General features: G+C 44.3%; 1 protein-coding gene across 1 annotated transcript in view; it reads left to right on the plus strand.

Moving 5' to 3' along the window:
- The window catches only part of RAB31 (RAB31, member RAS oncogene family), a 431,066-nt gene that overhangs the window by 289,028 nt on the left and 123,441 nt on the right, over positions 1 to 18,597 (plus strand). The gene's annotated exons all lie outside the window — the stretch shown is intronic.

Raw genomic sequence — 18,597 nt, forward strand, 5'->3', positions numbered from 1 at the left:
TGACCTCCCAAAGTTTTGGGATTACAGGCGTGAGCCACCGCACCCAGCATGTCTCTCTATTTATAAATAATACTAAACATTTTTTTTTTTAACCATTTAAAAGTAAGTTGCAGACATGGTGGCACTTTACCCCCAAATACTTCAGTATGTGTCTTTTAGGAAAAAGGGCATTCTCCTATGTAACCACAATACTATGCTCCCATCCCCTAAACTGAACCAGGTGCGAGAATAGTATCAAATGTGTGGTCCATGTTCAGAGGCTTCCAGTTGCTCCTTCCCAGCTGTTTAAAGGGTGCAGTTAGACATCATGTATTGTATTTGGTTGTTCTGTCTCTTCAGTCACTGTGCATCTAAAACAGTTCCCCTTCTTTTTACCCCATTTCTCTGGCATTTTTGAAGAATCCAGGCCAGTTGTCTTGTAGGCTGTCCCAAGATCTGGAAGTGTCTGATTGTTTCTTCATTGCTTCTTTCAGGTTCAGTGTTTTGGTGAGAATACAACGTAGGCGATCTTGAGTGGGCTTATTTTTTAACATGATCATGTATAGTGTTAAAATACTCTTTCCCATTTATCTCTGTGGCATTTATTAAAAAAAATTTCTTAGCTTCTGCAAGTGTCAGGCAGTGCTGTGTCTGACACAGGACTTTGACCTCTTGGAGCCTACATTTTAGCAGGAAGGTGGGGAAGTTAAATCCTATGGTCTTTTAGGAGGTGGTATGTGCTTTATGGGAAAAGAAGGCAAGAGGTGGGAGTGGGCTGGTGGGGGTGACAATTGAGTATGCTCAGTGTCTTCAGAGCCCAGGGTGGAGGCGTCTGCCTCTTACTTACCCATGGGTTGATGCTGGTCTTACAGCTTCCTCCTGTGGTAAGCTGCTGAGCTGTGGAGAGGAGAGTATGTCCTAAGGAGCCAGAGTGGTCATTCTTGTTGCCTAACTTTGTCAGCAGAAATGAGGAAAAGAAAAGTGGAATTTTTATTTGAGACGGAGTCTTGCTCTGTCACCCAGGCTGGAATGCAGTGATGTGATCATAATTCATTATAGCCTCCAACTCCTGGGCTCAAGTGATCCTCCTGCCTCAGCCTTCTGAGTAGCTGGGACTACAGGCGTGCCACCACACTCGGCTAATTTTCTTTCTTCTTTTTGTTTGTTTGTTTGTTTGTTTGTTTTTGTAGAGATGGGGTCTTGCTGTGTTGCCCAGGCTAGTCTTGAATTTATGGGCTCAAGAAATCCTCCCACCTCAGCCTCCCCCAAAGTATCGGGATTACAGGTGTGAGTCACTTTGCCCAGCCGAAAGGTGGACTTTTTTTTTTTTTGAGACAGGGTCTCACTGTGTCACCTAGGCTGGAGTTCAATGGTGCCATCACAGCTCACTGCAGCCTCAGCCTCCCAGTCTCAAGTGATCCTCCTGCTTCCAAAAAGTGGGATTTATCATCAGGTCACCAAATGGGTTTTTCACTGTGGGATCTTTTGATGAGTCTTTTTCAAATACATTTCCTTGATTTAGATGTCTCAGGCCTGCTTGAATTCTCTAGAAGTCATGAAAGTGGCTTCTGTTTGCACCACATTAAACCCAGAAGCTATCTTAGGCTCCTGTTGGTCCCCCCAGAGGTGCGTAGGAGACTTGAGTTATCAGAAAATCGAAGAGGCTTGCAGCACAGCAAACAGAATACAGGGAGGTCATTTCCCTTCTATTTTCTCTTCTTTGAACAGGATGCCACAGAGAGCTAGATCCCTTTCTATCAATGTATTTTTTTTTTTTTTTTTTTTTTGAAGAAAAAGATGCCTTCATTCTCCAGGACTACTGTCTGCCCTCATGGAATCACTTTCCTAACTAGGATCTGCAGATACAATGTGTAGCCCTGGGAGGGAAGGACAGAGGGAGAAAGCGGGAGAGAAAGAGGAGAGAAAGAGAAAGACAGAGAGACACGCACACGTACACATACAGACACACGCACACACAGTATGCAGAATATCACATAAAACTTGCCCTCTGCTGGCAAAGAGAAAGAACAAAAAGCGTTTTTTATTTTTGACAATCAGATTATTGGCCAGGGCATTTACATTTATGGAGGTTAATTAAGAAAGTTTTATTTATTTACTTTTTATTTATTTTATTTACTTTTTTGAGACAGGGTCTTGCCCAGGCTGGAGTGCAGTGGTGCCATCACAGCTCACTGCAGCCTCGACCTCCTGAGTTCAAGCAGTCCTCCTACCTCAGCCTCCCGAGTAGCTGGGACTATAGGTGCCCACCCCACACCTGGATACTTTTTTTGGTATTTTTTGTAGAGACGGGACTTGCCACATTGCCCAGGCTGGTCTTGAACTCCTGGGTTCATGTGATCCACCTGCCTCAGCCTCCAAAAGTGCTGGGATTAGAAAGTGTTTTTTAAAGTTTATCCCATGGCATCAATACTACATAGTTAATTTATACTTAATTTTAGCAGCTAAAATATTTTCTGAACATTTTTTTTTTTTTGAGACAGAGTTTTGCTTTTGTTGCTGAGGCTGGAGTGCGGTGGTGTGATCTCAGCTCACTGCAACCTGCAACCTCTGCCTCCTGGGTTCAAGCAGTTCTCCTGCCTCAGCCTTCCAAATAGCTGGGATTACAGGCACATGCCACCATGCCTGGCTAATTTTGTATTTTTAGTAGAGATGGGGTTTCACCACGTTGGTCAGGCCGGTCTTGAACTCTTGACCTCAGGTGACCCACCTGCCTCGGCCTCCCTAAGTGCTGGGATTACAGGCATGAGCCCCTGCAACCAGCCTTATTTTCTGAACTTTCATAATAAACTTCTAAAGAGCTAACGTTTTTCATTATCAAGTAGTTTAGTCTTTTTGGGCTGTTACAGTAAAGCACCATAGACTGGGGGCTGATGAACAACAGAAACGTATTTCCCGCGGTTCTGGAGGCTGCAAGGCCACCATCAGGGTGCCTACACGGCAGGTTCTGGTGAGGGCTCTCTGAGGGGTTGCAGACTGAGTCTTCCCGTCGGGTGAGGGAGCTCCCTGGGGCCTCTTCCATGAGGGCACTAATCCCATTCATGAGAGCTCTAGCCACATGACCTAATCACCTTCCAAAGGCTCTACATCCTAATATTATCACTTTGGAGGTCAGGATTTCAACATATGAATTTTGGGGATCACAGATATTCAGACCGTAACATAAAGTGATGCATGCTATTTACAATTTGAAGGTCAGGCGGGGTGACTCACGCCTGTAATCCCAGGACTTTGAGAATCCAAGGATGGTGGATCGCTTGAGGTCAGGAGTTTGAGACCAGCCTGGCCAACATGGTGAAACCCCGTCTCTGCTAAAAATACAAAAATTAGCTGAGCGTGGCGGCATGAGCCTATAATCCCAGCTACTAGAGAGGCTGGGACATGAGAATCGCTTGAACCCAGGAGGTGGAGGTTGCAGGGAGCGGAGACTGTGCCACTGTACTCCAGCCTAGGCGACAGAGCAAGACTCTGTCTCGAAAAAAAAAAAAAAATATATATATATATATATATATATAAAATTTGATCTAATTGTGAGGGAGGAGAAATGATCAAGTAGTGAAATGATACATGCTGATTGTAGTTTTAGACTGCAGAGGTGAGGAATACAGGATGATGGTTTTAATCCCATTTCTTAATAATGACACATCATTGTACTAGCTGGCAATAATATCCTATTTGTTCTCCTCTTTAGTTTGTTTGTAATCCCACAGCCAAAGAGAAGTCATCCTGCTTGCCCCCCTTTTCTGTAACACTTACCTCCTCGTTTAATTTCTTTTTTTTCTGTCTTTCGTTTCACGTTTGGAGGATGGCTTTATATTTTAGGACCAACATCAACCTCACCATCCTGCCCTGTATTTCTTCTGTTATGTCTTTTTTCTGCCCCTGCAGGATCATTTTCTTCCATCATTTTAATTTGTTTTCTTATTCTCTCCACTTCACACGATGAGTCATCAGCCCCGACCTCTTGGAAAGAGGCATCCAGGGCTTCACTTTTGCAGGAAAGTGTTTCTAACCCTGCTTTTCACTCGCTCCCACCCTTTCAGTGGGACTGGGCCAAACGGCTTCCCGCTGTGCCACAGCAGCACTCAGCAAGCCGCAGGGTTGCCATCAAGCCTGGCCAGGCTCACCCTTTTTTTTTTTTAGATGGAGTCTTGCTCTGTCACCCGGGCTGGAGTGCAATGGCGTAATCTCCGCTCACTGCACCTTCTGTCTCCTGGGTTCAAGCAATTCTCCTGCCTTAGCCTCCCAAGTAGTTGGAATTACAGGCATGCACCACCACATCTGGCTAATTTTTGTATTTTTAGTAGAGATGGGGTGTCGCCATGTTGGCCAGGCTGGTCTTGAATTCTTGACTTCAAGTGATCTGCCTGCCTTGACCTCCCAAAGTGCTGGGATTACAGGTGTAAGCCACCACACCCGGCCTGACATCTTTAGTTATCAGAGTTGTATTACATGGGTGCTATGTGGTAGTCTCTGTCCTTGAGGTTTACAGTCTAGCAATGTCCTTGGCCTGCTAGGGCATATGTGGGAAAAGTTAGGTAACAACACCAGACATCCCAATGGGATACTGCCAGATGCTTAGTTGCCAGATGTTCAGCAGGTGAGGGCTGGTGGAGTTTGGGGTGACCAGGAAGAGCGTGTCATGTCTGCTAATGAACCAGAAGAAGGGTGATGTCAGGTGAGGTGCAGAAGGGGCATGTCTGGGAGCGAGTGGGCCTGGCTTCACTTACATGAGACACACACACACACGGGGAGAAGGTTCCCCAGAGACTCGGTGTCACAGTGGTTTCCTACATGGTGTAGGGGGTAGATTTGGGCTTATAAGTAATTTATTCTTTATTTATTTATTTTTTTGCTTCTCTGTATTGATTTATTTAGTGAGCGTGTATTGCTTTGTGTAATTACATTAAAACCTTCAAAATATGTTGCAGGGGACAAGGAGATGCTTGACAGAGCGAGATCCATTTGGTTCTTACTGGAAATAAGAGGTACACTGGTAATGAAATTGGAAAGTAAGTCTGGGTCAGACTCTAAAGGGACCTTGCAGTTCGAGTTTATAGCTTCGGTGAAATGACAGGTCTGGCATCAACAGGATGCAGATTTGGCTTCTCAGGTAGTGCTGTGCTTTCGCTTGTGCAGGCCGTTCTCTGGGGTCCGTGGTCCATCACGGGAGGGCAGCCACCTCCTTTTGGGGAATGGTGACCTCTTCAGGGTGGCATTTAGGCTTTTTCATCATTCTCTAATTTCCTGTTCCTCAGAATGGGGTCTAGGAAAGTTGTGAGCCTGTCGATCTGTTCTTAGGGTTCTGCAGGTTTTCTGTGTGTGGCATATCTGTTTTCTGTGTGCTGTTATTTGAAAAATAAATAAAACTACATCCTGGATCTTCCAGGTCATCATCCTCTCACAGAACTCTGTGACAACATTAATGTCATTAAAACTGGCTTAGGAGAAAATAACCAATGTAGAGTTAGTGTAGAAATAATTGGGGTCGACCGGGCACAGTGGCTCATGCCTGTAGTAATCCCAGCACTTCGGGAGGCCAAGGCAGGCAGATCACTTGAGGTCAGGAGTTCCAGACCAGCCTGGCCAACATGGTGAAACCCTGTCTCTACCAAAAAATATAAAAAATTAACCGGGTGTGGTGGTGCGTTCCTGTAATCCCAGCTACTTAGGAGGCTGAGGCAGGAGAATTGTTTTAATACGGGAGGTGAAGGTTACAGTGAGCTGAGATTGCGCCACTGCACTCCAACCTGACTGACAGAGCGAGACACCATCTCAAAAAAAAAAAATAAATAAATAACTGGGGCCATGTGAAGACCATGTAATTATGCAGCACATGCAGCAGGTGTTTACTGAGTGCCTGCTGTATACCAGGCAGTTTCTAGGGGTTGGGGGAATAGCAGGTAACAACATGGACTGTCCCTGACCTCATGGAGCTGATATTCTAGTAGGGGTGACAGGCGGTGCACAAATACCGAGTGTGGCAGATGGTGAGGGGTGCTGTGGAGAAAAGGAAATAGAGGAAGGGCCCTGGGTGTGCTGGTTGGGAGGAGTGTGGTTTCAGGTAGGGGCTTGAGATCTCTGAAAGGAGGCATCTGAGTGAAGATCAAAGAGACAGTACTCAGGGCAGCCATGTGGGCCACCAGGCAGAGGGGTCTGTGGGGCTGGAGCAGGGTGGACACGCCTGGTGAGTGTGAGGAACTGCAGGTGAGCAGTGTGACTGGGGTAGGAAAGAGAAGGGAGGTAGAGGAGGGTGTAGAAGGGGGATAGGTCAGGGAGGTTTGGGGCCGGGTCAGGTGGGATCTTGCGGGCCAGTGTAGGAACTTTGGCATTTCCTTGGAATCAAGTGGGAGAGCTTGCGGAGGTTTTGGTACAGAGCAAGGACATGATCTGATTTAGCTTTTATGAGGGTCGCCCTGGCAGCTGTGTGAGGGCTGACCATAGGAGGATGCAGAAGGAACATGGGAGGCAGCGGTGACTTCTAGAATGTAGCAGCAAGGTGGTGCACATGATCCCATGTGAGCTGTGTTTTGAAGGTGGAGCTGACAAACGTTGCTGATGGACTGTGTATGGAGCACAAGGGAATTAAACCATGACATGGTGCATGGTGCGTACCTCGGAATCCAGCCACAGTGGAGCAACACTATCCATCACGTGAAACTAACGTCAAGTGGAATGTCATTGGCTTTATAGTTTAATTTGTATTTAATCAGTGCATCTGTGTCTATTTTGTAGTTTCAGAAGAGCACAGTTTATGTGTACCCTTATTATTTGTGTATATTTACACAGTGGAATAGTTAATGACTACCTCGAGGTCCATGAGATTGTTTTTCCCTGTGTGAAAGTATGCAGAGTCTTAAAGGGGCCTGAGAAGCCCTGCTCTAACCACTGCGATTAGCCAGGGACTGATGGAACCCATTTGTTCCCTTACGAAGTGTCACAGTATTGGCAGGACTCTGGACAAGGACGAGGAAGGCTGCGTTCCTGTGGCACCACCAGGTGGAAGGTGCAGGTATGTTCTCAGGTATGTTCTCAGGTATGGCCAGTGTCTGCCGAGATGCTATTCCTCAGCTCTACAGTTTTACTACTTTTTCTGGTATGACATAACTAATAGACAACCTTGAAAATCCTGGCTACTCCCATGACTAGATGCAGGTACTATTGAAACCTCAGAAGTCTGTGTTGCAAAATAAAGCAAAGAATGCATTAGGCTTTGTTCATAAAAGCATTTTTTTTTTTTTTTTTTTTTGAGACCAAGTCTCGTTCTGCCACCCAGGCTGGAGTGCAGTGGTGTGATCTTGGCTCACTGCAACCTCCGCCTCCCAGGTTCAAGCAATTCTCTTGTCTCAGCCTCCCAAGTAGCTGGGATTACAGGCGTGCGGCACCATGTCCAGCTAATTTTTGTGTTTTTAGTACAGATGGGGTTTTACCATGTTGGCCAGGCTGGTCTCAAACTCCTGACCTCAGGTGATCTCCCTGCCTCGGCCTCCCAAACTGCTGGGATTACAGGCGTGAGCCACCGTGCCTGGCCCGTAAAAGCATTTTTATGAGCATGTTGAGTAATGAACTCAGTCATTTCAAGATCTTCCAAAACAATTCATTTGTTAGGGAATTATTAGTAAATATGGCAAATAAAAAATTTTAAAAATACCTCTATTTAAAAAGATGAGTTATATATATTATTTTTCATAGATTAATCTTAGCAAGACAATTTTCTTAGTCCGTTTTGTGTTTTGTAACAGAACACCCGTGACTGGGTAATATATAAAGAAATTGGCTCATGATTCTGGTGGCTGGAAAGTCCAGGCTTGGGCAGCTGCATCTGGTGAGGGCCTCAGGCTGCTTCCCCTCATGGCAGAAAGTGGAAGCGAAGTGGGTGTGTACAAAGAGATCACATGGTGAGAGAGCATACAAGAGAGCAAAACCAAAGAAGCCAGACTCTTTTTACCAATTGATTGTTTCTGGAACGAATCCATTCCTGCTAGAGTCAGAAGTCATCCACCCCAGTGAAAGGGCATTAGTGTACTCATAAGGTTCCATTCCTATGACCCATACACTTCCTACTAGGCCCACCTCCCAGCACTATTACACTGGTGATCAAATTTCAAACCGAGTTTTGGTGGGGACAAACAGACTACATCTAAAGCATAGCAAGAATGTAGTGTGTAATATTGTATAATCAAAATATAAGTATTTAAAAAACATTATTATTGAAATGATACTTTGCATAATGTACTGATTTGCATATGTTGCTACTGTTAATGAGGATTTCATGGTTGGACACTTCACTTGCGTTGCTTTTGACTTGTTAATTATAATTGTTGTGTCACAAATAACCAGATGTGCACATTCTTATTTGTGCTTATGAACAAAGTAGTTACCCTCTACTTATGCCGTCTTTATATGCTCTTGGCTTCTTCCTTATTAAAAATATCCATGGGTGAAAGAAAAACAGTAATTGTAGACTCACAGGCACTATAATAATTTGTAATTGCTTCTGCTGTGAATCTTGGCAACATCAGGAATGGTTGAGAAGGATTGGTACATAGCCCTGGAACGTACTCCTTTCTTTTAAGGAAGCACTTCAGAATGCCTTTGATTAAGAAGGATGTCATTATGCAGATGAGCTTGTAATTGTTCTAGTGTAGGAAAAAGGTAATAGCCCCATAATCCTCAGCGCGTAGACTTGTACTGACTATAACTCATGTGCCACAGACTGTGCTCAGTGTTTGTTACCTATTGCCGCATAACAAACTACCCCAACCTCAGTGGCTCCAAATAATAACTTGTTAATATTTCTCACAGTTCTGTGGGTTGACTGGGCTCAGATGAGGAGTTGTTAGTTACCTGAAGGCTTTGTCACTTACCTGTCTGGTGACCGGGCTGGGCAGGCTGGGTCAGTTGAGTGCTAATCAAGCATCTCTCTCCAAGTGGCCCCTCTACCTGGGTAGCTTGGGCTTCCTCATAGCATGGAGTCTCAGGGTGGCCAGTCTTGTCACCTAGTGGCTGGCTGAGTTCACAGCAAGTGTTCCAGAGCCTTGGGGAAGTGGGTGCTAAAATACTTCTGACCTAGCCTCACAGATCCCAGAATGCCATTTCTACCATATTTTATTGATCAAGCATTTTACTAAGGCCAGCCCAGAAGCAAAGAGAGGAGAATTAGACTCTACCTCTTGATGGGAGGAATAGCAAGAATCTGTGGTCATCCTTAATTTACCCTACTGGATGAGTGCTTTACGTATGTTATGACATTAATAGGCTTTTAAGAGTGAGTTCTGTTCTTCATCTTGCTAATGAGGAGACTGTAGCTCAGGGATTTAAGTAACATGCTCAAGGACTGACTGCTAATAAATGATGCTTCGAGCATTAGAACTAGCTTTGTATGATTCTAAATCCCAATGCACATAATGACTTAATTGTGTCACAAACCAGTTATTATTGTTATCATTATATGTCACAAATTATTTGTTCAAAACCGGCATGTGGTAGGGAGAGCACCACTGGTCTGATAGAATGGACTTTTTAAAAATAAGGAGTCTTGTATTAAAAACATAATTTAATAATTTTATTGAATAATTTGAATCAGGTATGAAGCATTTCCATGGAAGGAAAACATACAAATTCCCACAATGTTAGGGTCCTGGTCAGGTTCTTTGCAGATACAGATACTGTTTGTCATTTCTGGAAATGTATGAGATGTGCAGAGGCAAAGTCCAGTATCAGAGATGGTCTCACCTTGATGGCAGTAAAAGACTCGAATGCGTTTATAATAACACCAACGGCAGCAGCGACAACAACATATTTGTTTGGCACTTTACAGTTTACAGTGAACTGTCCTCATGTTATTTCATTTAGTCCTCAAATAACTCTATGCGGTTGACTTTTTGTCTTCGATCTGCAGGTGTGAAGGGCAGAGGCTTAGCCATGTGAAATGGTTTTGCTCAGTGTCATAAAGGTCATACGGGAAGTGGGCCCTAACCCAGGCAGTGTGACTGCTCCAGGGTTCCCAGCTCCAGAGTGCAGGAGGCACCCGTTTCCAGTTCTTTCCTTCCTTTACTTTCTCACAGGGCACCTTTTAAGCACTATAAGTTGGTTTCAGGAAATGTCAGTTTGTGAAATGTGATCCATCCAGAAGGCCAACCTGCTGGACTGCAGGGGCCTGTTAGATATTAGAGGTTCCCAGGTCTGCTATTACAGCTGTTGGATCACTGTGCAAACGCTGCTGCCAGGGTGGCACAGTGGAGGGCAGATGAGCCCTGGCGGCAGGTGGACTTGGGCACGTATTCGCTGTGGCAAATCATGTAATCTCTGGGGCTCAGTTTTCTCATTGCAAAATATTGACAGTTTGCGTAGATAACGCCTCTAACAGGGAACCTTGCCTGGCACGTCATATTCAAAATATTACCTTACCAGCCTCTTCTCCCAGACCGTTTTACATCCTCATCACTTGAAGGCTTAAGGGAGTTTAAATAGATTCTTTCCACAAGAGGAGCTCTGGCTGAGTTGTTTTCTTTATATACTTTGCTACAGGGTCTGCCAAGTAAAAGGTGCTGAGTAATAGCTTTCAATTCACTAAATGAATACTGTAGAATATCATTATCTTCATTCATTAGACTAAATTTATAACATACTCTAATTTTTTATATTGAAGTATAACATACAAAGTACACTAATCTTAAGTTTAATGCACGACGGACTTTCACAAATGGAACAGACCTATGTAAACACCTGGGTCAAGAAATACTATTACCAGCTGCCCAGAAGCCCGCCCTGTTCCCCCTTCCAAGCATGACCTTAAAAAAAAGCAACTAGTCGTCTTGACTTCGAACACCATAACATTTCGTTTTGCTTGTTTTTACGTTGTAGCATATGCTTACTGTAGGATCTTTGTTTTTATTTTTAAGTACTTATATTAAAATGACGTTCTTAGGACAGAAGTTTCCCCACCAAAGGGCTGGGGCAGAATGTGCTGCCATTGGGCCACAAGTGTGCAGAGACATGGATATTGGCCCGGGGAGCTGGGCTGGGTAGGCTGTGGCCCTTTGGCTTCTTCCAGCTGTAGCCATGTGTGCCCATACAGCCTGGTGCTATATAGATAATAGCACTTTCTGTGTTTGCTGGGATGTGAATAAGGTTGGAAAGCAGTGTCTTCAGAGGCCTTGTAAAATCAATTAATTAAAATGAGAAGCATATTACTTTTATTTTATTTTGTTTAGAGACAGGGTCTCTCTCTGGCATCTAGGCAAGAGTGCAGTGGTGTGATCATAGCTCACTGCAGCCTCGAACTCCCGGACTCACATGGTCCTCCCACCTCGGTGTCCTGAGTAGCTGGGACCACAGATCCTCCAGCACGCTTGGCTAATTTTTAAATTTTTTGTGGAGACAGTGTGTTCTCGCTATGTTGTCCAGGCTAGTCTCGAACTCCTGGCCTCAAGGGATCCTTTTGCCTTGGCCTCCCAAAGTTCTGGGATTATAGGCATGAACCACTGTGTCCGGCCTGAGAAGCATGTTAATTGTGTATAATTAAGCCATTTTAAAGTGTTCAAGGGTGTTTGAAAACAGTTCTCTCAAATATTAAAAATATGTCTTGTTTCTATTTTTAATAAACAAAACCTTTCTGTGAAGAAAGTCTTTGCTAAGATCAGTTTTTCCTCTTATCCCAGCTTTACTAAAGTATAGTTAACAAGTAAAAATTGAATGTCCACTTTTAAGGGGTGCAATATAATGCTTTGATTGTATACATTGTGAAATGATAACCACAGTTAAGCTAACTAACACATTCATTATCTCACATAGTTATCTTTTTTTGTGGTAAGAATACTTTGAGATCTACTTTCTTAGCAAATAGATCAGTCTTTTTAAAAGTTGTTTTTAATGATTAGACTTAATGTGTACTTGTAAAGAATAAAAAGGGTACACATAGGTATAAAATGAAAAGTAAAAAAGACCACCTTTCTCTACTAATGTCTTCTATTTCTTGTGTATTTTTTGAGTTATGGTCTATGCATATGCAAACATTAATGCAAACCTTGAGAATTATTCCTTGGCACCATGTATAGAGCAATCTCATTTATTTTAAAAGTCACATAGTGTTCTGTCACAACAGTATATCATGATTTACTTAACTAGTGCCCAAATGATAAATGTTGAGGTAGTTTTCATTTTTTGGCTTTACAAATAATTCTCCAATAAAAATCTTTGTACTTGAATCTTAATGTACGTGAATGAAATGTATTTGTGGGATTTTCTAGAAATAGAACATTGGGTCAGAGAACAGGAGATTGATATCTAAAAAGATATTGCAAAATTAGCTTCAAATATTGCATCAATTTACACTCCCTTTAAATGTTTGATGACATGATTTTCTACACCCTTACAACACAGAATATAACCTAATTTTTTGTTTGTTTGTTTGTTTGTTTTGAGACAGGGGCTCATTCCATCACCCAGGCTGGAGTGCGGTGGTGCAATCTCAGCTCGCTACAACCTCTACCTCCCAGGTTCTAGTGATTCTCATGCCCCAGCCTACCGAGTAGCTGGGATTACAGGCGTTTGCCACCACACCTGGCTAATTTTTGCATTTTTAGTAGAGATGGGGTTTCACCTTGTTGGCCAGGCTGGTCTCGAACTCCTGGCCTTACGTGATCCACCCGCCTTGGCCTCCCTCAGTGCTGGGATTACAGGCGTGAGCCGCCCCACCTGGCCATGAATATAATCAAATTTTTTATTTTTGCTAATATTATAGATTAAAAATGGTAATCTATTCTAATTTGCATTTCTTTATCATGACAATGGATATTTTAAAAATTTGTTTATTGACTGACTATATTTTTCTGTTATCTGCCTCTTTACGTCATTTACCCATTTTCAGTTGGGTTGTTTTTGTTACGGATTTGTGGAGAAATCTTTGTATATTAAGAAACTAAACTCTTTGTTATTTGTATTGCATATGTTTTTCCTCAGTTTGTTGTTTCGTGTTTCACTTTGTTTACTGTCTTTTAGAAAAACATACTGATATTTAGAAATCTTCATTTAGTTAACTATGTCAGTCTTTTGTGATTTTGATGTGTTATGTCTTGCTTAGAAAAATCCTTCTCCACTCTAATATTATAAAAGTATTTAGTGGCTGGGCACGATGGCTCATGTCTGTAATCCCAGCACTTTGGGAGGCTGAGGTGGGCGGATCACAAGGTCGGGAGATTGAGACCATCCTGGCTAACACGGAGAAACCCCGTCTCTACTAAAAATACAAAAAACTAGCCGGGCGCGGTGGCGGGCGCCTGTAGTCCCAGCTACTCGGGAGGCTGAGGCAGGAGAATGGCGTGAACCCGGGAGGCGGAGCTTGCAGTGAGCCGAGATCGCGCCACTGCACTCCAGCCTGGGCGACAGAGCAAGACTCCGTCTCAAAAAAAAAAAAAAAAAAAAAAAGTATTTAGCTATATTTTGTACTAGTACTTTCATATTTTCTTTTTTACATTTTAAATTATTTGAGCACTTGGATTTTGGGATAAAGAACCATCTAGGGATTTAGTCTCCCCTCCCCCCTACTGTAAATGCCTAGTTGGTTGTTTTAATACCATGTATTTATTAATTCATGATGATTATGGACTGGTCTGACATGTTATCTTTGTCATAAATGAAATTTCCATGTGTATGTGGGTCTGTTTTTGGACTCTATGTTCTATTAAAAATTTAATTAATTTCTGAATTTAAGAAAAATCAGAGCCAGTTGCACCTGAATTATGAATTTACCCCTGGTTGTTTTTTAACTCTTCTCTTGACGTACTTCTCACACACTGCATTCTGTTGCATAAAAGGAATAACATGGTGTTGAATGACAGATCTAAAGATGGACATTTGTGTGGTAAATATGTGGTAGATTCTGGGTGATTTTTCATATGCTTCATATAAAAAATGATTGTACATAAAATATCTCTTTTGGAAGGAACATAATCTGAGCCATTCAGATACACCAAAATCCAGCTCTTCTCTACAGTATCGCTGTGGGTGTAGCTAAAAGACGAGATTTTAAGTTTAAAAACAACTTCTGCATGTTATTTGGAAATTTTTTTTACTAATTTCTCACCCAGCCCAAAACTTAATGGGCAAATTTAAAATATGCATTTACTGTCTTAGCATTTTTTTTTTCTTTTTCAAAATAACTTTTATTTTGAGATAGTTGAAGACTCACAAGAAGTTGCAAAAATAGTATAGAGAGTTCTATGTACCCTTCACCCAGCTCCCCGCAATGACGGTATCTTACACAACCAGATCAAAACCAGGAAAACAATGTGGGCACAATTCTATTAATTCAAATACAGCCCTCAGTAGCATTTCACTAGTTTTCATATGCACTTGTTTCTTTTCTTTTTGTCCAACTAACCTTCAGAAAACTACCATTTGTTGAGGTTTGGTGTTGGTATCAAAAAAGAACATCCACAATGATCAGAAAAATGACATTAAAATATTCCTCCTCTTTCCAACTACTGATCTGTGTGAGGCAGTATTTTCTTCATATATTATTATTATTATTATTTTGAGACAGAGTCTCACTCTGTCACCCAGGCTGGAGTGCGATGTCTTAGCATTTTACAAAGTTTGAGGCAGACTTTTTTTTTGAGTCAGAGTCTTACTCTGTCACCCTGGCTGGAGTGCAGTGGTGTGCTCTCAGCTCACTGCAGCCTCTGCCTTCCGGGTTCAAGTGATTGTCCTGCCTCAGCCTCCTGAGTAGCTGGGATTATGGGCGTGTGCCACCACCCCGGCTGATTTTTGTATTTTTAGTAGAGATGCCATGTTGGCCAGGCTGGTCTCGAACTCCTGGCCTCAAGTGATCTGCCCGCCTCAGCTCCCAAAGTGCTGGGATTACAGGCATGAGCCACCATGCCTGGCCTGAATTTGCTTTTTCATCTATGATAATAAGCTCCTCCCCCAAACAGATGGGAATTGAACTCAGACAAGTTTTAATTTGCACCCATTTGCAAAGGTAGGTTTGCATTTTTCATTCACTTTCCCTTTTATATATTTATGTGTGCAGAGGACAAAATGCAGAAGACACAAAGGATGAAGAGCGAGAAACAATGCCCTGGTTCCATCTCCCTCAGCTCTGCCATTCCTCTTCCCAGGAGCACCGGTCACTTGTAATGCCCTCAGAGCTCTTGGGTTCATCCAGCATGGGCTCCGCCCTGCCTGTGCAGGTACCAGACCATCTGCTTCCAGGGGGACGTGGAGCCACACGCATGCAGGCAACAAGGAGAGGGCCTGTCACTGACTGAGGCTGGGCCCCTGGGGCAGGGGTTTCATCAGAGCCCTAGGTCTGCTCTGTCTCCAGAGAAACCTCCCCAGTGGCAGAGGCCCAAGTCCTGCACCCACTGCAGCAGGGCAGGGCTGCAGCCAGGTGAGCAGAGGGCAGAATCCTCCCCCGGAATACATTAGACCCAGTGGTGACATTAGTTCACGCTCAGTGCTCTGTTCACAATCTCTGGTCCTCACAACGGCCCTGTTAGCGGCTTAGGTGCGGGCATGCAGTGAGAAGGTGGGTGCTGGAACTTGTACCCAGGCTTGTCTGACACCAGAGCCCATGCTCTCCACCACAGCCATGTCTCTAACCTCCCCCTAGCGCTTGGTGCGACTGCAAGGACTTTCTTTTCCCTTCTCCCCTTAACTGTCATGATAAAGTGACAACATCTCAGGCAAATTTAAAAATTCCCTGAAGGAATCAGCTGGTTGGCGCTGAACTTTGCAGAGTGCCTTGAACACTGTGGGCTGGAGTCTGAATGAATGCATTGCTTTCCTCATGCAACAGTATTGTTTGAGCCACCGTAAACCCACAAGAGTTTTGCTGGGTGCTGAGTTTCTGCGAGTTTTCATCATCTGTGCTAATGCTCCTCTTGCTGAGCATGATAACCTGGAGCATGGCCTGTATTGAATTCACTTGGTGGCTGCTGCAGGACTGAAACTTGAGGGTAGGTTAAGGGAAGCAATGGGGATGAGCTGAGCTTTCACCGGGTGGCACCTGGGTCTGGATGCTGATGTGTTTGGATCAGCGGTAGAAAACAAGCCAATGGAATGATGGGTTAGACAGTTTCCACTGCACACAGCACTTGGGCGTTGTCCATGCTGTAAATCTTTATTTTTTCCACTTTGGTGTGAGTGGGATCACTTCCACTGGAGCTAATCCAGAAATTGCCAAGTCAGTGGGAATTGTGAGTCTACAAGTTAGGAATAAATTGAGCTTAACATGCAATGTATTGGAAATGATCCTAGATCCTGGATCCTTCCTCTTCCCAAACAGTGAGCTGTGAGGGAGTCACTCCTCCCACCAGGTTAGAACCATATGATGTGTGCAGATGTGGCATATATGGTGTATGCTCTGAGGGACAAACCCTTGCCTATCCTCCATGGATGCACATTAGGAAGTCTTTGATAGGACACTAATGTCTTGACTCTATCACAATAATTGAATCATTATTAGTATCCACAGGCATTCGGTATCCACAGGCATTCTGGAAGCCCAGGTTCTCCTTCATTCTGCTTAGTAGCTTGGCCTAGAATTCTCATTCCTATTCTCTGCCTGGAGACCCAGCCCAAACTCCAAGCTTCATTCCATTTTCCTGGGCCCTGGTTCCCTCCAGGATTCGGTCCACAGGTGGGTGTGGACAAGACTGCTGGGACCACGGCCTTGGTTCCCTGCTCTGTTGATGAGGTTCTTGGGCTCAGACACCATCTGCAACCCTTCTGCAACCAGCCTCTCCATTGTCTGCAAACCCTTGCCCATCCTTCCCTCAGAGACCTTGTACCCTTGTTTTCTAGTGATCCTTGAAATTTGAGGCAATAGCTATTAGAAAGAAGAGACTAGAAAAAAATAGGAGGCATAGTTACTGGGGAGGGAGGGCTTGGTTGTTAAAAATAGGTGAATTTTGCTGGCATGGGTCAAATTCCTCCTAACTGAAAAGAGGGGAGTATCTATTAATACAAATGCAAAGAGGGGAGAAAATGTGTTCTGTTATATGGGAGAGGTGTGCCCCATAGTCGGGAACCTGTGCCCAGTTATGTGAGATGGAAGCTGGGGGGCAGGGTGGCGGGGAGGAGGGAGGGAGGGAGGGAGGAAGAAGGGAGGGAGGAAGAAGGGAGGGAGGGAGGGAGGGAGGGAAGGAAGGAAGGAAGGAAGGGAGGGAGGGAGGAAGAAGGGAGGGAGGAAGAAGGGAGGGAGGGAAGGAAGGAAGGAAGGAAGGGAGGGAGGAAGAAGGGAGGGAGGAAGAAGGGAGGGAGGGAGGGAAGGGAGGGAGGGAGGGAGGGAAGGAAGGAAGGAAGGAAGGAAGGAAGGGAGGGAGGAAGAAGGGAGGGAGGGAGGGAGGGAGGGAGGGAGGGAGGAAGGAAGGAAAGCAAGCAGGCAGGCAGGCTAAACTAAGGTCATACACTCAGGTCCTCAGGTACATAAGAGCTAGTATCTATCGCACTCTAAATACTGACACTGGACGAACTCCTTCCCTGCGCTGTCACAGCCCTGTGAGGTGTTGCTCTTCCTGTCACTATTGTGCAATTGAGATGGAAGCCTGGAGAAGTTAAGTACTTGCCCAGGGCCCCGCAGCCAGTAAGTGGCAGGACCTGTGCTTACCTCCTGGCCCATGGACTCTAGCGACTGTGCTGTGAAGCCACCACGCCCGCTGCCTTTCCTGAACAGGGACAGGATGCGTTACATATCTAACTAGGAGAACATGGGCTAAAACTCGCGAGTTTAAGTTGTGAGTGAGCTAAGGGTGAGCCGAGAGGATGATTGTGACCGGTTTTGTTTACTGGATTGTGGGTGTCCTGAACAAGGAAGGGGGAGTCCTTGTCCCTGAGGCACTGTTTAACCTGGAGGGTGGTTCCCAGTGCTGGGGGCTCTGGTGTGGTGCTGGATGTCATGCGACTGCTTTGGCGACATTTGAAAAATGGCTGAGGAGCTTCGAGTATGGGACTTTTGAATTCTTTGTCATAGGAGGTGTTTAAACAGAGCTGAGTGGCCACTTCACAGGGGCATGGATACGAAGGCGCTTTCTAAAGCCCAGCATAGCATTTTACACGGGAACATTTTGATCAGTGGTGGAGGGAGACGGCAGGCATGGTCCTGGGCTGAGATGTCTGCCAAGCACCTGCCAGGAGCCACCCAACAGGAAGCATCCCTGGCAGGCTTTTTTTTTTTTTTTTTTTTTTTTTTTTTTTTTTTTTTTAAGATTCAGGAGATGCATGTGCAGGTTTATTACATGGGCATATTGCATAATGCTGAGGTTTGGGCTTCTAATGTTACTGTTGCCCAAGTAGTGAACATAGTACCTCATAGTACCTGATAGGTAGTTTTTCAACCCTTGCTGTCCTCCCTCCCTCCCGCATTTTGGAATCCCCAGTGTTTATTGTTCCCATCTTTGTGTCCGAATGTACCCAAGGTTTCGCTCCCACTTGTAAGTAAGAACATGTGGTATTTAGTTTTCTGTTCCTGCATTAATTCACTTATGATAACGACCTCCAGCTCCATCCATGTTGCAAAGGACATGATCCTTTTTATGGCTGCATAGTATTCCATGGTGTATATGCATCGCATTTTCTTTATCCAGTCCACTGTTG

The sequence above is a fragment of the Macaca thibetana genome, chromosome 18, assembly GCF_024542745.1.
Source record: "Macaca thibetana thibetana isolate TM-01 chromosome 18, ASM2454274v1, whole genome shotgun sequence".
In the NCBI taxonomy this organism is placed as follows: domain Eukaryota; kingdom Metazoa; phylum Chordata; class Mammalia; order Primates; family Cercopithecidae; genus Macaca; species Macaca thibetana.